Source organism: Ascaphus truei, chromosome 15 (genome assembly GCF_040206685.1).
Source record: "Ascaphus truei isolate aAscTru1 chromosome 15, aAscTru1.hap1, whole genome shotgun sequence".
Taxonomy (NCBI): domain Eukaryota; kingdom Metazoa; phylum Chordata; class Amphibia; order Anura; family Ascaphidae; genus Ascaphus; species Ascaphus truei.
Genome location: NC_134497.1, coordinates 47387347 through 47408878, shown reverse-complemented (window position 1 = coordinate 47408878; position 21532 = coordinate 47387347). Strand labels below are relative to the sequence as shown.

At 55.0% G+C, this 21532-nt stretch overlaps 1 protein-coding gene across 1 annotated transcript in view; it reads left to right on the top strand.

Annotated features, from left to right (window-relative positions):
• Positions 1 to 4964: 4964 nt before the first annotated feature.
• LOC142466919 (uncharacterized) overlaps positions 4965 to 21532 on the top strand; it is a 248109-nt gene continuing 231541 nt past the window's right edge. The window contains 1 exon segment of the mRNA XM_075572544.1: positions 4965 to 4993. The gene's annotated coding sequence lies outside the window, so the exon portion shown is untranslated.

The following is a 21532-nucleotide window of genomic DNA, read 5'->3' as shown; positions in this document are numbered from 1 at the left end:
CTGTAGAGGTGTCTGTCGATAAGCGTTTCAAATCCTTGAGCGAGCATTGTGTGTGTGCGTGAGGTAGGGGGGTACAGGGTACAGCTGCATGAAGGATTAGCTGTACTGCAGTTCAAAGAAATGACATTTCAAAAGGCAGGTCATCATAATAATTTGATCCCTATAAGCTACAGCATAGATTGAATATCGTAATATCAAGTTGGTCTAGGCAGGCTTGTGGAGAAAATAAAAATAAAAAATGAGGAGAAAAAAAATATATATATTTTTTTTTGGTCACTCACTCTTGAACTTCGCAAGCAAGCAGTGGTGAATTTACAGGTGCATGCGCAGTAATCATCAGCTATCAAGCAGGAATGTGATTGAAACCAGAAAGACAAACATTCAAAGGAATGGAGTGGGAGAGGTGTACTGTACTGTAGATAAGATAAGAAGTTGAAATACTGCAGTGCAGTAAATTATCCTGTGTGTGTGCGGGGGCGAGTGAGGGCAGAGCGCTGTATATGCCGAAATGTGATACTGTTACAGCACAAGCCTATGCGTTTCAACAATTTTCAAATGAGACATACAGCACTGAAAATGCATGTATAAATATGCAAATTTACAATTACTGCACGTGCACACGCCGACTGTGTACTGACGTAGGTTGAACTGCTAAAGTATTAGACTTCGAAGACAACACCTCGCGAACGCCCCCTGAGTTTTTAGACGGTATTGCAGTATTGCAGACAGCGATAATAAAATGCTAATATTACAAGCGCTAAAATACTGCAATACACTCCGGACCAAAAAAAAACATACTGCATCTGCCCGCGGTTATCAGAATTGCGCCGCTAAGGCCGCACGAGGCTAAAGGCGGCCGCCACTGCAGCAGGGAGCTTAAAAAAACTCCGGGAGCTAGACTTTTACTAAGTCTAGTAAAAATATATAGGAGTCCATGTCTACAGGAAAAATAGATTTTCCCGGAGTGAGACGTGTGGGTGAGAAGGAATCCCTCCCCACCCTTCTGAGCATCATTTATAATGAGTGAGTATGTCCAGGTATAGAACCTGCCAGACAGGTCCTTATCACACACACATGTGAGTCATACTCTTATTCACCGCTCTTCATCCAATAATAACATCCATGTCCATTGCATGTGTGTCTCACCCCGCTCAGCGGTGACCCGACCCACAGCTAGGGGGTGAAAACACTGACAGGTAGCTGTGTTACTGTGTGACGTGGGGGCAGAGTGACAGAGAGATTGATGTGTATCTTCAGAAAAGAGATAGCTGTGGATATTTTGATACTACTATAAAACACAGTGATTCCATGTGAGAGAGGAGGGATAATACAAACACCGCTTGTGACGATGAAGGGGTCCCCAGGCCACCAATTAAAGCATTATGCCCATCTGGGGGGCCCCTGAGTCATAAAAGGTGACTGTGAAGTGTCAGTTCTTCAACCCAATTGTGGTTTATAACTGTGGGTATAATAAAGATGTATGTGGTTTTACTGTTGCAGTGCCAGCCAGTGGGGAAGTGCAGGGCGTGAGTTTCAGGGGTGATTTTACCGTAAAATGTTGTCCCGGTGTGTTTGCGTAGACGGGGGCCATTGTTGTGGGTTACCCCGAAACATGTACTCAGGAATCCCCCCAGATTCCTGAGGACATGAGTAACACAGATCACCGGACAAAATCCTCCCTAGAATGCAGTTTGCAGCTCACCGCCAAATCCCCCTGCTTCAGCCCAAACCAGTAAGACAGTAAAACCAGGCAGGGAACTGAATTGCAGTAAAGGATCTTCGAATATGCCCAAACCCCAGACTCCAGTGTGGGGTTCAGTACATCTCTCCCCAGGGATCAGGTGAAGAGAGTTATAGGGGTTTTAAGTTAACATGTAGAATGTCAGCTCTTGGGCCCGGGCATTGTGTATGCATTACTGTGACTGTGTGAAAAATATCCCCCAACCTACACGGCACACAAGGGGTTAATGTTTATCACCACACTCCAGTCAGGTATAAGACTGAGCCGGTTTGTTTACTAAAATAAAAGATTAAAACCACATGAAGGCCGATAGCTAACTTTAGTTACTGCTGCGGCACAGTTTATTCGAGCATTTGCCCGTTCTGTGCCGCAGCAGTAGCCTGGCGCGCGCCCGAGAGTGACGGGCGCGCGCCGAAGCAGCGGAAGAGCGCCCTCCGATCGGGGCGCTCTCCCTACCGCTGCCGGGTCCGCCGGGTCCCCCGGAACCCCCTGCCGCTGTCCCGCGATCGCGGGACACCAGGGCTCCCTCGGGGAGCCCCTGGACGCGCGTGCAGGGGGCGCACGCTCCCGAAGACGCGTGACCGCGCGTCTATGACGCGCGGCACGCCGAGGGGCGGCCACTAGCAAGCCGGGAAATCTCCCGGCTTGCGGATCTGGCCGCAGTGTAATAAACTGTGTCGCCAGTGTAGGAGCAACCTAGAAAGATGATATTTGGTGTGGGCATTACTGAGGTAAGAACACATAAAGGGGTTATGTTTTTGAGCATTAACGTTCACGCCCAGTATTAAATGAATGTCCCCTATAATTTTGGTATTTTAAAGTTATAAGAGTAAGGAAATTAACATTATAGACAGGAGATGACACTTAGGAGGTGTAATCCTGGGCTTTGAAATGCTTAGCAGGAGACCTCAGAGCTTCAAAGAAATAGAGGTGTGAGAGCATTTGTTCAGATGGCTGTTCATTTATACAGCCCCTTATGGCTACTAGATCAAGGGGTCCATTTGGCCTAGCTAGACTGAGCGGCATACATTAAGAAAGCAGGATGGTATATGCTAAGGGGCAAGTGGCCAGTTGGGGAAGATGACATTTTTGTTGCACATGCTCAGTTGCGATACTGAGGCTTTGTGCCCATTTTTGGTGTTCCTGGCAAACCCTTGCTATAGGTGGGATAACTGGTTCCCACGCAGTGATTCGCTGCAGACTGAAAAGATGGGACATGGGGAAGTTTTAAAAAGTCATGCAGTCAGTCAGAAAGTTAGTTCCATCTAAGAGTCATCTGAGATTAAGGGGGTCATGCAGTAAGCGTCGAAAAGGCACTTTTCGCCCATTTTGCACCAAAAATGCATACCACGATTCAGTAAGCCCCGAGAACTTTGCAAAAAGCGAAAAAAACGCCAAGTTTTTGGGCGGTTTATTTTTTTCCGCCAGAGGCGCGGCGCCACTACTCGCCATGTTTTCAAACCCGCTCAATTCTAGTAGCCCCGAGCACCTTTGCGCTGCTACTCGCCGCTCTAGAATTGAGATTTTCACGCCAATCCGTCTCGCCCCCAAAAGTTGGCAAGTTGCTGGGGAGAGGCGGCGGAATGGCACTTAGAAAAAATCAGGCCTTTTTCCTGCCTGGGATTGATGCCGGGGTCTCCGGAGCTGATACCCATTAATATCAGCACCGGATCCCCCCGGCATGCATCCGATGCAGGAAAAATGCATTTAAAGCCCACTTCATTACCTTCGTGGCTAACCGCTAAAGCAATGAAGGGGTTAACCAGCCGTGCCAGGTTTATTGTGGATAGCGGGGGTGGGTGAAGGGGGTATTTGGCCCCTGGTGGCTGTTTAGGGCTTGCGGGGGGGGTTGCGGGTGGACTTAACCCCTTCATTACCTTAGCGGTTAATACCGCTACAGTCATGAAGGGGTTACGCCCTCCCGCTACCCACCCGCAAGCCCTAAACACCCACTGTTGGGGCAAACCCTGTATGTAAAAAAAAATAAACCTGTCCTATACATTTAAATACATAAATACCACCCCCCCACACACACACATACAGTACAGTAATGGGTAAAATAACTATTATCCGGATATGGATAATAGATTATTTGTCCATTATTAAACACATTAACTAGCATAATAAAATAAATAAAGTTCTACTAACCTCATCAATATGAAGCCCCTTCGCAAGCAAATTCCCTCTGTCCTCCGTTGCCAACAAAATACATTTGGAACTATAGGGTTAAGCCACCCTGGCCCGATACCCACCCTTTACCATTTATTTGTACAGTGGCTTCTGGAGGGGGGCGGCCCCCCTGCCTTGCAGAGGCCCTCCTGCCATGTGGAGGGCCCTGCTGCCATGTGCGACCCCCCTGCCTTGCAGAGACCCTACTGCCATGTGGAGGCCCTACTGCTGCCATGTGCGACCCCCCCTGCCTTGCGGGTGAGTGACAGTGTGAGAGTGACAGTGTGTGTGTGTGTGTTACAGTGTGAGACTGTGTGTGTGTGTGTGTGTGTGTGTGTGTGTGTGTGTGTGTGTGTGTGTGTGTGTGTGTGTGTGTGTGTGTGTGTGTGTGTGTGTGTGTGTGTGTGTGTGTGTGTGACTGTGTGACTGAGTGACTGTGTGTGTGTGTGTGTGTGTGTGTGTGTGTGTGTGTGTGTGTGTGTGTGTGTGTGTGTGTGTGTGTCTGTGAGTGTGTGTGTCTGTGACTGTGTGTGTCTGTGTGTGTGTGTGTCTGTGTGTGTGTGTGTGTGTGTGTCTGTGAGTGAGTGTGTGTGTCTGTGAGTGTCACCCTCTCTCCCTCTCCCTGTCACCCTCTCCCTGTGTCACCCTCTCCCTCTCATTCTCTCTCTGTGTGTGTTCTCTCTCTTTCTCTGTCTCTTTCGCTGTCTCTCTTTCTCTGTGTCTCTCTTTCTCTGTGTCTCTCTCTCTGTTTGTGTGTCTCTCTCTGTGTGTGTCTCTCTCTCTCTCTCTCTGCATCTCTCTCTCTGTATCTGTGTCTCTCTCTCTCTCTGTGTGTGTGTGCCTCTCTCTGTCTGTCTCTGTCTCTCTGTCTCTGTCTCTGTCTTTCTCTCTCTGTCTCTCTCTCACCCACTCTCTGTCTCTCACCCACACTCTCTCTCTCTCACACACTCTGTATCTCTTATTTACCCTATATATCTTAACTGCCCTATACCTACACCGAAATAACCTATACTGCTTTCTTCCAGATTTAACTCTCGAGCTTCACACGGAAGACATCGGAATCCCCCCTAACCCAGAAGACAGGTAGGGAACACCTCCCCTCCAATGTACAACATTGCGGGAATGAGGATACCTGGACATTGAGGGACTGCGGATCAGGTAAGATCCCAGGTGGGATTGCTGCTTTAGATATTGTGATGGGGGGGAGTCCAGGCACTAGTTATGGGGTTGAGGAAACTAGTTATTCCCATCTGGGTTTTTTTTTAATATACATGTGTGTATGTGTGTATATATATATATATATATATATATATATATATATATATATATATATATATATATATATATACAGTGCTTGACAAATCACCCAAAAATCTACTCGCCGAACCAAAAAATCTACTCGCCACCTAGTCCCGCCCCTAGTCCCGCCCCCAACCCCGCCTCTAGTCCCGCCCCCAGCCACGCATTTAAAAAAAAGCCATAAATTAAATAAATTGAATAAATTCCTAGTAAGAACATTCGTTTTTGATATTAGTTTATTTATTGTATTACATTATACTACAATTAGTCCTTGGTGTGTGTGTGTGTGTGTGTATAAATGTCGAATCTAGAAAAAAAAAGCCAGATGTGAATGACTAGTTTCCTGCACCCCTTGACTAGTGTCTGGATGCCCCCGCTTCACAATATTTAAAGCAGCAATCCCGTCTGGGATCTTACCTGATCCGCAGACCCTCAAAGTCCAGGTACCCTCATTCCCGCAATGTTATACATTGGAGGGGAGGTGTTCGTTACCTGTCTTCTGGGTTAGGGGGGGTTCGATGTCTTCCGTGTGAAGCTTGAGTCAGATCTGGAAGTAAGCAGTATAGGTTATTTCAGTGTAGTATAGGGCAGTTAAGATATCCAGATCCAGAGTGTGAGAGTGTGTGGGGGAGAGAGCGAGAGTGTGTGGGGGAGAGAGAGAGAGAGTGTGTGTGGGGGAGAGAGAGAGTGTGGGAGAGAGTGAGTGAGAGAGTGAGAGAGTGGGAGAGTGGGAGAGAGAGAGAGTGGGAGAGAGAGAGAGTGGGAGAGAGTGGGAGAGAGAGAGAGTGGGAGAGAGTGTGAGAGAGAGAAAGTGGGAGAGAGAGAGAGTGGGAGAGAGTGGGAGAGAGAGAGAGTGGGAGAGAGTGGGAGAGAGAGAGAGTGGGAGAGAGAGAGAGTGGGAGAGAGAGAGTGGGAGAGAGAGAGAGTGGGAGAGAGAGAGAGTGGGAGAGAGAGAGAGTGGGAGAGAGAGAGAGTGGGAGAGAGAGAGTGGGAGAGAGAGAGTGGAAGAGAGAGAGAGTGGAAGAGAGAGAGAGTGGAAGAGTGAGAGAGTGGGAGAGAGAGTGGAAGAGTGAGAGAGTGGGAGAGTGAGTGGGAGAGACAGAGAGTGAGTGGGAGAGACAGAGAGAGAGTGGGAGAGACAGAGAGAGAGTGGGAGAGACAGAGAGAGAGTGGGAGAGACAGAGAGAGAGTGGGAGAGACAGAGAGAGAGAGTGGGAGAGACAGAGAGAGAGAGTGGGAGAGAGAGAGACAGAGACAGAGAGAGAGACAGAGAGAGAGACAGAGAGAGACAGATAAAGAGACGTCAAGGCGCCGTGACGTTGACGCTGCTCCGCGCTGATTGGATGTTTTCAGCCGACAGTGCTCTGAAAAACAGCTTGGCTGTCGGCTGAAAACTCCAGCGCCTCAGCACGCCTGCGGACGCTCGCGTGAGCCCCCTCTCAAGGCATCCTCATTGAGTATGCAGGGGCTCAGCGCGGAGCGTCCGCACGGCTCAGCGTGGCCAGAGAGACAGATAGAGAGAGACAGATAGAGAGAGACAGACAGAGAGAGACAGACAGAGAGAGACAGACAGAGAGAGACACACAGAAAAAGAGAGAGACACACAGAAAAAGAGAGACACACAGAAAAAGAGAGACACACACAGAAAAAGAGAGACACACACAGAAAAAGAGAGACACACACAGAAAAAGAGAGACACACACAGAAAAAGAGAGACACACACAGAAAAAGAGAGACACACACAGAAAAAGAGAGACACACACAGAAAAAGAGAGACACACACAGAAAAAGAGAGACACACACAGAAAAAGAGAGACACACACAGAAAAAGAGAGACACACAGAAAAAGAGAGACACACAAAAATGAGAGACACACAAAAATGAGAGACACACAAAAATGAGAGACACACAAAAATGAGAGACAAAAAAAGAGAGACACAGAACACGCACAGAGAGAATGAGAGACAAAGACAGAGAGAGGGCGAGGGCGACACAGGGAGAGGGCGACAGGGAGAAGGCGAGGGCGACACTGGGAGAGGGTGACACTCACAGACACACACTCACTCTCACTCACTCAGACACTCACAGACACGCAGAGACACACTCACGCAGACACTCATGCAAAGACACACTCATGCAGAAGACTCACAGACACACACTCAGAGACACTCACACACACACACAGACACACAGACACACACACAGACACACAGACAGGCACACACACAGACACACAGACAGGCACACTGACAGACACACAGGCACACTGACAGACACACAGGCACACTGACAGACACACAGGCACACTGACAGACACACAGGCACACTCAGACACACAGGCACACTGACAGACACACAGGCACACTGACAGACACACAGGCACACTGACAGACACACAGGCACACTGACAGACACACAGGCACACTGACAGACACACAGGCACACTGACAGACACACAGGCACACTGACAGACACACAGGCACACTGACAGACACACAGGCACACTGACAGACACACAGGCACACTGACAGACACACAGGCACACTGACAGACACACAGGCACACTCACAGACACACAGGCACACTCACAGACAGACACACAGGCACACTCACAGACAGACACACAGGCACACTGACAGACACACAGGCACACTGACAGACACACAGGCACACTGACAGGCACACAGGCACACTGACAGACACACAGGCACACTGACACACTCACAGGCACACTCACAGACACACAGGCACACTCACACACTCACAGACACTCAGTCTGTCACTCACACACTCACCGGGTCACACGTGGCAGCAGTGGGGTCTCCGCACGGCAGTGGGCCCTCCACATGGCTGGGGTGCCTCTCCAAGACATGGGACACACAGCGCAGCGTGGGCCTCAGCAGCAGCAGCAGCAGCAGAAGCAGCAGCAGAAGCAGCAGCAGGTCCCCCCCTCCCCCCCGAAGCGGCCGACGCCGCAGCACGCTCCCCGGACACCCCCGGGCAGCAAGATAGGATCGGGGGCAGGTGATTAGGGGGAGATCATGGGCAGGAGGCGGACTGGCGTAGGAGGCGCGCACGGGGGAAGCTGGGTTGGCACTTCCCCCTCCGTCCCACGTGGGGAGCGGAGGGTGCGGGGAGGCTGGATCGCGTGCTTGTTTTGGGCTTCCCCCTCCGTCCCACGTGGGGAGCGGAGGGTGCGGGGGGGGCTGGATCGCGCGCTTGTTTTGGGCTTCCCCCTCCGTCCCACGTGGGGAGCGGAGGGGGGAGGGTGTGGAGGGGGGGGGGCTGGATCGCGCGTGGCGCTTGTTTTGGGCTTCCCCCTCCGTCCCACGTGGGGAGCGGAGGGGGGGGGGCTGGTTTGCGCGCGGGGCTTGATTTGGGCTTCCCCCTCCGTCCCACGTGGGGAGTGGGGGGGGAGGGATGCGGGGGATTCTGGGTTGCTGGGGGGAACAGGCAGCGCAAATGGCAGGACACTCTGCTTGCCCTGTGCACGCACGCCGGGACCACAGGATTTAAAAAGAAAAAAAAAAAAATTTGGCACGAGCAGGGGAATTCATTGAGCTGCAGCACGGGTCGCCAGCTGCCTAAATCCACTTGCAACGGGCGACTGGTTATCATTATTTGTCGAGCACTGTATATATATATATATATATGTAAGTATATATATATATATATATATATATATATATATATATATATATATATATGCAGTAGTCGACAAATCACCAAAAAATCTACTCGCCACACAGAAAATCTACTTGCCACCTAGTACCAAACGTGTGCTGCTTGGGCCAATAGGAGCTCGCCACGATGTTAAATCCACTCGCCCGGGGCGAGCAAATGTATAGGTTTGTCGAACACTGTATATATGTATATATGTATATATATTTGCATGATGAAGGCACTGTACAAATGAATGGGTGAAGGGTGGGTATCGGGCCAGGGTGGCTTAACCCCTTAATTACCTTTGCGGTTATTAACCGATAAGGTGATTAAGGGGTTAATTGATATCAGAATGTATTTGCAATGTATTGGCTATGTATTTTGTTGGCAACGGAGGACAGAGGGAATTTGCTTGCGAAGGGGCTTCATATTGATGAGGTTAGTAGAACTTTATTTATTTTATTATGCTAGTTAATGTGTTTAATAATGGACAAATAATCTATTATCCATATCTTGATAATAGTTATTTTGCCCATTACTGTACTGTATGTGTGTGTGGGGGGGTGGGGGTGGCGGGGTGTGGGGGGGTGGTATTTATGTATTTAAATGTATAGGACAGGTTTATTTTTTTTACATACAGGGTTGGTTCCTTAGGTCTGTGGGGAACTCTGGAGACCACCTGAGGTCTCCTTGGACGCTCACGGGTACCAGGCTGGCGGGTCCATGGGGGACACCTGTGGGGAAGAACCGGTGGCCCCACAGCTGCTGTGGGGGCACTGCGGACCCGTAGGGACCACCCGAGGGCCCCCAGACCCCCGTTGTAACCACCCGAGGACCTTCAGACACCTGTGGGGCTGACCCGGGGCCCCCCAGACACCCGTGCGCCTACCCGTGGAGACCCCATTTGGGGCCCACGGTGACCCGCGGAGACCACCTGGAGGACCACGGCGCCTGCCGGGGACCACCCGAAGGCCTCCAGACCCTTTTTGAAACCTTTTGCTGGGCCACTGTGAGGCTTACGAACACCCGGCAGGGCCACCGGGGACTCCCGTGGGCCTGGGATATTAACCCTGTATGTAAAATAATAAATTGGGTATTTATGGGGGGGCACAGGGGGTGGGTTATGTATTGTTTATTAAATATAGTCATGTTTATTGTGGTTAACTGGGGGGGGGGTATTGTCCCCAAGCCAGGTTGGGTAGGCCTCCCTGTGGGTAGTGTGTGGTTAGGCCTCACAGGTGGGGGGGTAGTGGGGGAGGGTGTATAGGCCTCCCGAGTGGTGGGTGAGGGTGGGTTAACCCGTTAATGACCGCTAAGGTGATTAAGGGGTTAGGGGACATTACATTGGCTTTTGTTATTCTTGTTTATGTTTTGCAGCATCGGAGGAGGCCATGGACGGTGATGAAGATGAGGATGGCCTTCATCATGGCAGCCGGACATGGGTGAGTGCTATATGTATTTATTGTATAAATTATTCTTTATGTATTTTAAATAGGCAAATTCACTATTATCCATATGTGGATAATAGTAATTTTGCCCATTACTATACTGTATGTGTTAGAGGGGGGTGTATTTATTTTAAAGTATTTATGTGTTTTTTAATTTGGGGGGGGGGCACAGAATTGGTACTGCAGGCCTGCGGGGAACAGCCGAAGGCCATCGCCGGCCTATAGTATCATTGCTGTGCATCCCAAAAATGTTATATATGTGTAGCCCTGGTAAGAAAATAGGGCTGTATGTCTATCCTCCTACTGCTATAAGCCCTGCTAAGGTCAGGCTGCCAGTAGTTATCATGGGCTTCCCCCCCATCAAGCCCTGCTTTGAGTGGTGAAGGTAGGCTACCTGACCCTGTGTGGAAGGCAAGAGACACAGGGGAGGGGTCTGCTGACATCATGAGGGGCAGGGCTGTCTAAAGTTAGTTTTGCCAGTTCCTGTCAGTGACAGGCAGTGAGAGTTAGGTTCCTGTCAGTCTGAGTGTCAGTTCAAAGAGAGAGAGTCCTGTTAATGTGACACAGTTGGAGGAAATCAGGCAGGCCCTGAGTAGAGCTGATAGAGCTACGGTGGTCCAATGCCTCTCACCCTGCATAGGGGGTGAGGGAAGAGCTAGCCCCACCCTGAGCGCCCACGGCTTGGGGTGGTGGCAGGGACACAGTGAGCACCCACAGACCATCCTGAGGGTGTGCAGTCTGGGGAGAGAAGACCCTGTACCTGATACCAGCGTGTGGCTGGGATTGCTGCTGTTGCTGTGTGCTGTGTGCTGCTGTGAAAATAAAGAGAACTGCTGCTTTTAACAAAGACTTGACTGAGACTGAAATCTCTCGCCCCTGAGTGGGGTTCTCTGGAAGGATTTCACCCTACTCTGTTAGTGGTGCAGCGCCTCCATCTCTGGCAAGCCCTAAGAACAGATGAAGGCCAGTACCCCAGAAACGTGGTCCTGTTCTCCCCCAAACCATCGCGGGAGACTCAGGCCCTCCTGTTGCCAGCAGGTATGCACCACCTAGACACATGTAGCCAGACCTTAGTACACCCTAGGGGGTCCGATCTGCGACTGGAGGGGGGTCTGAGGGTTACATATGTAATGGGGTTATTTGGGGCACAGGGGGTGTATGTTGTTTATTGCAATGTTTATTGGGGGCAATTGTCCCCAATAAACATGCTATTATACCTTAACCCCTTCATTGCCTTAGCGGCTATCCACTATGGTAATGAAGCAGCATTAATGTATTTTAATAATATTGTGCGGGAGCAGGGGGTCGCCTGAGCTGAACCGCATTGATTTCTGGCTCAGGGACCCCCTGCTTCCCGAGTTACGTGCCCTGGTATGGGGCATCGGTGCCAGTGTCGCCGCCATCTTTATAGCGGGCACGTCGCGTATGGGACGCTATAAAGATGGCGGCGACACTGGCACCCGATGACCCATACCGGGGCAGGTAACTCAGGAAGCAGGGGGTCTCTGAGCCACAAATCATTGCGGTTCAGCTCAGGGGACCCGCTGCTCACAGTACACTATTATTAAAAATACATTCATGCTGCTTCGTTACCATAGCAGATAGCCGCAAAGGTAAGGAATTATTGTTTATTGATATGGGTGTTTTATTCATAGTGTAGATGTGCAGAGTGTCTCCGGAACTGAACCGCTTTGGTTTTTGGTCCGGGGACCCCCTGCTTCCAGAGATACAGGCCCCCTAAATGGGGTGCCGGTATCCCTCTGCTTTGTTTACATTCCGCGGTCACGTGATCGGGACATTTAAATGCAGAGGAATATCGGCACCTCATAACAGGGCCTGTATCTCGGGAAGCAGGGGGTCCCCGGACCTGAAAACAATGCGGTTCAGCTCCGGAGACCCCCTGCACATGTACACTATGAATAAAATTGTATTTAAAAGAATTTTGTGCCGATGTTTGCGCCGAGAGAGCGGCGGATCTCTCTCTGCTGCAGACACATCTCGGCAGGGGACGGCTTATCAGCAGCTTCTCACCAGGCAGACTGTCTCGCCACCGGCTGCTCGCCATGTCTGGCAATGTTGCTCTCGCTGTGATTCGCCAGGGATTCGGCCCTTCCTGCATACAGCGAGGGCAACACGCCAAAAACATGGCGCGTTCAAACTGCTGGCGAATGCAATTTTTTGTCGCTTAGTGCATGACCCCCTAAGATTCATCTAAGTTCCATCTTGTAAAGAAGATTCCATCGTAACCAAAGATTTGTGTCCAGCTTCCAGTACTCGTAAGGAATAAGGATTTGCTAATTAAGGCTGCGTCCAGGGTTGCAGCAGCCGTGCGGGTGCTTTCCCTGGCCTTGGTTAGCGTGCCACCCGGAGGCGTGTCGGGGGGGGGGGCGGGCCAGTGACGTTACGGAGCTGGTTCGCCCTCATTGGGCAAACCGCTCACGTGACCGGCCCTGCGCACTTGAAACTAAAAATTGAATAAGACCTACGCTTCCGCACGCGTGCGGAAGCGTGCACGAGCCCCTGCTAAAGCCGCTCTCATTGCGGCTGCAGGGGCTCACTGGTAAGCAAGAGCGCGCCTCAGCGCGGGTCAGCGCCTAAGCGCTGACCATGCCCGAGGCCTAATCCTGCATTGGGGGAATGAAAATATTAATCTTGGCGGAGATTCAGGGGTTGCCGCTAGCGCCCCTAGCCAAGGACTGTTACACGGCTCTTTTTGTGCAGCAACCCCACGCGTGGGAATTCCTGCCTAGTGGCTTGATTTCAGTGGATTTCATTCCGTGGACATTTTATTTCATTTGACCCCATTCCAGTAAGTGTGTTATTCGTGGTAATTTTGTGATTCAAGCTGTGTGTGTTCTTTATGTGAATAAATACAATTTATTTTATTTCATGGTTTATTCAATTCAAGGATCCACATGGTAAAGTGTTAATAAGCTTGGTCTACCGTGACACCGCTTTAATGATGACAAAAGTCAAAAATACTCAATGCTACATCCAACGTGACAAAATACATAGCTAAATACTTCAATGTTAGTATTCTCATGAATAAGAGTCATTTATTTAAACCCTTTTGGCCAAAGCGTTATAAGCCTGCAGCCACGTCACGGCATGACCAGTATGCAGCCACGTCACGGCATGACCAGTATGCAGCCACGTCACGGCATGACCAGTATGCAGCCACGTCACGGCATGACCAGTATGCGGGTCCTTTATTGATGACGTTGCTTACTCCTGCCCCAAAAGCTTCCAGTCTAAATGGAGATATGTTACAGCTCCGCACACCCAGCCCTATGATTAGAATATGATCCCAGGTTCTGAACTGTTAACATGACAGCATCGGTCCACCGGAGTCACCGTCACGTCCCACCCATGTCCTAGTGAGAGGTTGGGCCCCTCAACCTGCAGGAGGAGAAGAGGGTTGCAATCATATGTCACATGCACAGTGTCACACTCAGAATGGTATGTTACATGCAAACTGGTACATGTCACACGCACTGGTACATGTCACACACAGTGACACACGCACTGGTACATGTCACACAGTGTCACATGTCACAGTTTCATGTGCACTGGTACATGTCACACACAGTGTCACACTCAGAATGGTATCACATGCAGACTGGTACATGTCAGACAGTGTCACACGCACTGGTACATGTCACATCACACGCACTGGTACATGTCACACACAGTGTCATACGCACTGGTACATGTCACACACAGTGTCATACGCACTGGTACATGTCACACACACTGTCACACGCACATGTACATGTCACCCGCACAGTGTCACACTTAGAATGGTATGTCACATGCAGACTGGTACATGTCAGACAGTGTCACACGCACTGGTACATGTCACACACAGTGTCACATGTCACACACACTGGTACATGTCACACACACAATACCTGTCTAAGCTGGTTGCATCTTTGTGACCTTAGATGTATCCAGTTTGTATACAAACATTCCCTACAACGATGGATTGGAAGCAGTACGTACTAAGTTTGAAGAGTTCGGGGCACACCAAGGTCCTCCTACAGAATTTCTACTGTTGCTGATTGAAGTCATTCCTCACACCGCACCCCTCACACCACACCCCACCCCTCACACCGTGCCCCTCACACCACACCCCACCCCTCACACCGTGCCCCTCACACCACACCCCACCCCTCACACCGCACCCCTCAGACTGCACCCACAGTGCACACCGCCCCTCACACCGCACCCCTCACACCACACCCCACCCCTCACACCCCGCCCCTCACACCACACCCCACCCCTCACACCGCACCCCTCACACCACACCCCGCCCCTCACACCCCGCCCCTCACACCCCGCCCCTCACACCACACCCCACCCCTCACACCGCACCCCTCACACCACACCCCGCCCCTCACACCGCACCCCTCACACCACACCCCGCCCCTCACACCGCACCCCTCACACCACACCCCGCCCCTCACACCCCGCCCCTCACACCACACCCCACCCCTCACACCGCACCCCTCACACCACACCCCGCCCCTCACACCCCGCTCCTCACACCCCGCCCCTCACACCGCACCCCTCACACCACACCCCGCCCCTCACACCGCACCCCTCACACCGCACCCCGCCCCTCACACCGCACCCCTCACACCACACCCCGCCCCTCACACCCCGCCCCTCACACCGCACCCCTCACACCACACCCCGCCCATCACACCGCACCCCTCACACCACACCCCACCCCTCACACCGTGCCCCTCCGACTGCACCCACAGTGCACCCCTCATACCGTGCCCATTACAACGCGCCCCTCACACCGTGCCCCTCACACCCCACCCCGCCCCTCACACTGTGCCCCTCCGACTGCACCCACAGTGCACCCCTCATACCGTGCCCATTACAACGCGCCCCTCACACCGTGCCCCTCACACCACACCCCGCCCCTCACACTGTGCCCCTCCGACTGCACCCACAGTGCACCCCTCACACCGTGCCCATTACAACGCGCCCCTCACACCGTGCCCATTACAACGCGCCCCTCACACCGTGCCCCTCGCCACTCACCCACGCCCCTCAACCCTCACACTGTGCCCACAGTGCGCCCCTCACACCGCACCCCTCACACTGTGCCCACAGTGCGCCCCTCTCACCGCGCCCCTGAAACCATGCCCACTGTGCGCCCCTCTCACCGCACCCCTGAAACCATGCCCACAGTGCGCCCCTCACACCGCACCCTGAAACCATGCCCACAGTGCGTCCCTCACACCGCACCCCTGAAACCATGCCCACAGTGCGCCCCTCTCACCGCGCCCCTGAAACCATGCCCACAGTGCGCCCCTCTCACCGCACCCCTCACACTGTGCCCACAGTGTGCCCCTCTCACCGCACCCCTGAAACCATGCCCACAGTGTGCCCCTCACACCGCACCCCGGAAACCATGCCCACAGTGCGCCCCTCTCACCGCGCCCCTGAAACCATGCCCACTGTGCGCCCCTCTCACCGCACCCCTGAAACCATGCCCACAGTGCGCCCCTCACACCGCACCCCTGAAACCATGCCCACAGTGCGCCCCTCTCACCGCACCCCTGAAACCATGCCCACTGTGCGCCCCTCTCACCGCACCCCTGAAACCATGCCCACAGTGCGCCCCTCACACCGCACCCCTGAAACCATGCCCACAGTGCGCCCCTCTCACCGCACCCCTGAAACCATGCCCACTGTGCGCCCCTCTCACCGCACCCCTCACACTGTGCCCACAGTGCGCCCCTCTCACCGCACCCCTGAAACCATGCCCACAGTGTGCCCCTCACACCGCACCCCTGAAACCATGCCCACTGTGCGCCCCTCACACCGCACCCCTGAAACCATGCCCACAGTGCGCCCCTCTCACCGCACCCCTGAAACCATGCCCACTGTGCGCCCCTCTCACCGTGCCCCTGAAACCATGCCCACAGTGCGCCCCTCACACCACACCCCTGAAACCATGCCCACAGTGCGCCCCTCACACCGCACCCCTCACACTGTGCCCACTGTGCGCCCCTCTCACCGCACCCCTCACACTGTGCCCACTGTGCGCCCCTCTCACCGCGCCCCTGAAACCATGCCCACAGTGCGCCCCTCACACCGCACCCCTGAAACCATGCCCACTGTGCGCCCCTCACACCGCACCCCTGAAACCATGCCCACTGTGCGCCCCTCACACCGCACCCCTGAAACCATGCCCACTGTGCGCCCCTCTCACCGCACCCCTGAAACCATGCCCACTGTGCGCCCCTCTCACCGAACCCCTGAAACCATGCCCACTGTGCGCCCCTCTCACCGCACCCCTGAAACCATGCCCACAGTGCGCCCCTCACACCGCACCCCTCACACTGTGCCCACAGTGCGCCCCTCTCACCGCACCCCTGAAACCATGCCCACAGTGCGCCCCTCACACCGCACCCCTCACACTGTGCCCACAGTGCGCCCCTCTCACCGCACCCCTGAAACCATGCCCACTGTGCGCCCCTCACACCGCACCCCTGAAACCATGCCCACAGTGCGCCCCTCTCACCGCACCCCTGAAACCATGCCCACTGTGCGCCCCTCTCACCGTGCCCCTGAAACCATGCCCACAGTGCGCCCCTCACACCACACCCCTGAAACCATGCCCACAGTGCGCCCCTCACACCGCACCCCTCACACTGTGCCCACTGTGCGCCCCTCTCACCGCACCCCTCACACTGTGCCCACTGTGCGCCCCTCTCACCGCGCCCCTGAAACCATGCCCACAGTGCGCCCCTCACACCGCACCCCTGAAACCATGCCCACTGTGCGCCCCTCACACCGCACCCCTGAAACCATGCCCACTGTGCGCCCCTCTCACCGCACCCCTGAAACCATGCCCACTGTGCGCCCCTCTCACCGAACCCCTGAAACCATGCCCACTGTGCGCCCCTCTCACCGCACCCCTGAAACCATGCCCACAGTGCGCCCCTCACACCGCACCCCTCACACTGTGCCCACTGTGCGCCCCTCTCACCGCACCCCTGAAACCATGCCCACAGTGCGCCCCTCACACCGCACCCCTCACACTGTGCCCACAGTGCGCCCCTCTCACCGCACCCCTGAAACCATGCCCACAGTGCGCCCCTCTCACCGCACCCCTGAATCCATGCCCACAGTGCGCCCCTCTCACCGTGCACCTCACACCAAGCCCACCCCTCACACCGCACCCCTCACACCACACCCCTGAATCCATGCCCACAGTACGCCCCTCACACCGCACCCCTCACACCGCGCCCACAGTGCGCCCCTCTCACCGTGCACCTCACACCAAGCCCACAGTGCGCCCCTCACACCGCGCACCTCACACTGCGCCCACAGTGTGCCCCTCACAACGTGCACCTCACACCAAGCCCACCCCTCACACCACGTGCCTCACACTGCGCCCACAGTGCGCCCCTCACACCGTGTCGACAGTCCGTGTATTTGTTAATGTGTGTGCCTGTGTGTATTATACGTGTACACGTGCTGATTTCCTCACCTTGTGTGGGTGGCACACACGTGTTTCCACATCCCATGAAGCAGCACTTCAGTTTTGGGGCGCACTCACTATCAGACGAGCAGTAATCATCACAGCGACCGCTCTCCACTCTCTGCGGACATTCCCCAGCTCTGACTGCACACACAGTGAAGGGTTAATATCTGCAGTGCGGGGGGAGAGGATAGGGGGGTAGGAGGGGTACTGGTAGCCAGATGGGGACCACAGGGGACTAGGAAGGCTACTGGCAGGGGTGGGGGACTGGTTTGTGGAGGGGGTACCTGCAGGGGGGTAGGAGGGATACTGTTGGGGGGGACCTGTAGGGTGGGTAGAAGGGGTACTGTTGGGGGGGACCTGTAGGGTGGGTAGAAGGGGTACTGTTGGGGGGGACCCACAGAGGGTTGGAGGGGTACTGTTGGGGGGACCAGCAGGATGGGTAGAAGGGGTACTGTTGGGGGGGACCTGCAGGGGGGGGTAGGAGGGGTACTGGTGGGGGGGGGGCTGTAGTGGGAGTAGAAGGGGTACTGTTGGGGGGGACCTGCAGGGGGGGTAGGAGGGGTACTGGTGGGGGGGGGGACCTGCAGGGGGAGTAGAAGGGTTACTGTTGTGGGGGACCTGCAGGGAGAGTAGAAGGGTTACTGTTGGGGGGGACCTGCAGGGTGGTAGAAGGGGTACTGGTGGGGGGGGGGACCTGTAGGATTGGTAGAATGGGTACTGTTGGGGGGGGGACCTGCAGGGGGGTAGGAGGGGTACTGGTGGGGGGACCTACAGGGAGGTATAAGGGGTACAGGTGGGGGGGGAACCTGTAGGATTGGTAGAATGGGTACTGTTGGGTGGGACCTGCAGGGGGGTAGAAGGGGTACTGTTGGGGGGGATCCGCAGAGGTTAAGAGGAGTACTGTTGGGGGGGACCTGCAGGGGGGTAGGTGGGGTACTGGTGGGGGGGACCTGCAGGGGGAGTAGAAGGGGTACTGTTGGGGGGGACCTGCAGGGGGAGTAGAAGGGGTACTGTTGGGGGGGACCTGCAGGGGGAGTAGAAGGGGTACTGTTGGGGGGGGGATCCGCAGAGGGTAGGAGGAGTACTGTTGGGGGGGACCTGCAGGAGGAGTAGAAGGAGTACTGTTGGGGGGAACCTGCATGGTGGTAGGAGGGGTACTGGTAGGGGGGACTTGCAGGAGGGTGTAGAAGGGGTACTGTTGGTGGGGTGGTGGACCAGCAGGGGGGTTAGAAGGGGTACTGTTAGTGGGGTGGCGGACCAGCAGGGGGGGTAGAAGGGGTATTGTTGGGGAGGAACTGCAGGGGGGGTAGAAGGGGTATTGTTGGGTGAGAACTGCAGGGGGGGGGTAGGAGGGGTAGTGTTGGGGGGAAAGTGCAGGGGTGGGTGGGAGGGGTACTGTTGAGGGGGGTGGACTTGCAGTCGGGTAGGTGGGGGGGACCTGTGGGGGGGTTAAAGGGGTATTTTGGGGGGGGCAGACTTGTAGGAGGGTTACCGGTGTGGGGGACCTGCAAGGGGAGTAGAAGGGGTACTGTTGGGGGGACCTGAAGGGGGGGGAGGGGGGTAGAAGGGGTACTAACGGAGTAGTGAGGTTACCTGCTGCGGGGGTTTTGCAGGCTTTGCCCCCACCGTGTGGGCAGCACTTCTTTCCCCCTGGGCAAGTAGAGTCAGTAGTGCACCAGAGCGCATTGTCAGAGTGTTGCGTGACGTATCGGACAGGAGGACAGACACCCGGCTTCTTTGCAACTAGGCAAGAGACTGCTCTGTATATGGGGATCTCTCTCTCACACACATACACACTATCTCTCTAAGGCCACACGTATACTGCCCGCGACGGCGACACGACGCGTGACGTCATCCGTCGCTGCAAGTGAAAGTTGTATTTCGCTTTGCGGCGGCGGCGCGGGCGCCCAGGCCATTGATTGGTTCAGGGGCTATAAAAAATCGCTTTGCCACGTCGCTTTGTCGTGGCAGCAACAATGCATTTGTTTTCGGGCGACGTCGACGTCGCCGGCATTATAAGCGCGGCCTTACACTGTGTCCCTCACACACTCTCTCTCTCTCTCTCTCTCTCCATTTGTCTCTCCGTCTCTCTGTCACTTTCGCTCGCTCAGGAGGTTATTCAATAAACTGATGGTCACAGTTCGAGGCACATTTAAGGCATTAGTAGTTGCCATGCGATAGTACCCCGGGCACTTTCATAGTTTAATAAATAACCCCCTCAGTATATCTCCTCTCCCCCTCTCTTTCTCGGTGCTTCCCTTCTCTCCCTCTCAACACCTCTCCCTCCCCTCTCTTTCTCTCTCCCTCTCCTTCCTCTCCCTCTCCCTCTCTCCCCTTCCAACTCTCCCCTTTCCCCCCTCACCCTCCTTTCATCCCCCTTTCCCCCCTCTCCCTCCCCACCTCCCCCTCTCCCTCCCGTCTCCCTTCCCACCTCCCCCTCTCCCTCCTCCTCCTTCCCCCCTCCCCCATCTTCCCCCTCTCCCTCCCCTCTCACCCCTTCCCCCTCTCCCTCCTTCCCCCCTATTCCTCTCACCTCCTGTTCTCCTTACACCCTCCCTCCCCTTTCACCCTCCCTCCCCTTTCACCCTCCCTCCCCTCTATCCCCTCTCACCCCCTCTTCCTCCCCTCCCTCTCACCCCCTCCCTCTCACCCCCCTCCCTCTCTCCCTCTCACCCCCTCTCCTTCCCTTCTCCCCCCTCACCCCTCTCCCTTCTCCCCCCTCACCCCTCTCCCTTCTCCCCCTCCCTTCTCCCCCATCACCCCTCTCCCCCTCCCTTCTCCCCCCTTCCCCCCTTCCCCCCTCCCTTCCCTCCCCCTTCCCCCTCCCTTCCCTCCCTCTAACCCCTTTCCCCTCTCCCTCTCACCCCCTTTCCCCCCTCTCACCCCCTTTCCCTATCAGCCCCTTCCCCCTCTCACTCCCCTTTCCCTGTCACCCCCCTTCCCCCTCTCCCTCTCACCCCCTTTCCCCCCTCTCCCTCTCACCCCTTCCCCCCTCTCACTCCATTTCCGTCACAACCTTCCCCCCTCTCACCCCCCTTTCCCCCTCTCACCCCCTTTACCTCTCACCCCCCTTCCCACTCTCTCCCTCTCACCCCTTCCCACCCTCTCCCTCTCACCCCCCTTCCCCATCTCTCCCTCCCCTTTCTCCCTCTCACCCCCCTTCCCCATCTCTCCCTCCCCTTTCCCCCTCTCACCCCCCTTTCCCTCTCACCCATTTCCCTCTCACCCCCTCCCCTGCTCTCCCTCTTCCCCCCCTCCCCCCCCCTCTCCCTCTCACCCCCTCTCCCACTCACATCCCTTCCTTCCACTCCCTCTCACCTTCCTTCCCCTCTCTCCCTTTCACCCCCTTCCCCTTCTCTCTTTCACCCTCCCCCCTCCCTCTCCCCTCTCCCTCCCCCTCTACCACACCCTCCCTCCCCCTCTCCCTCCCCCTCTCCTACCCTCTCCCTCCCTTCTGCCCTCTCCCTCCTTTCCCCTCTCGCTGTCACCCTCCTTTCCCACCTCCCTCTCCCTCTCACCCCCTTTACCCCTCTCCCTCTCCCTGCCTTTCCCCGCCATTCCCCCCTCTCCCTCTCACCCCCTCTCCCTCTCACCCCCATCCTCCCTCTCACCGCCCTTCCCCCTCTCACCCCCTGACCCCCCCTTCCCCCCTGACCCCCCCTTCCCCCCTTTCTCCCCTGACCCCCTTCCCCCCTTCTCCCC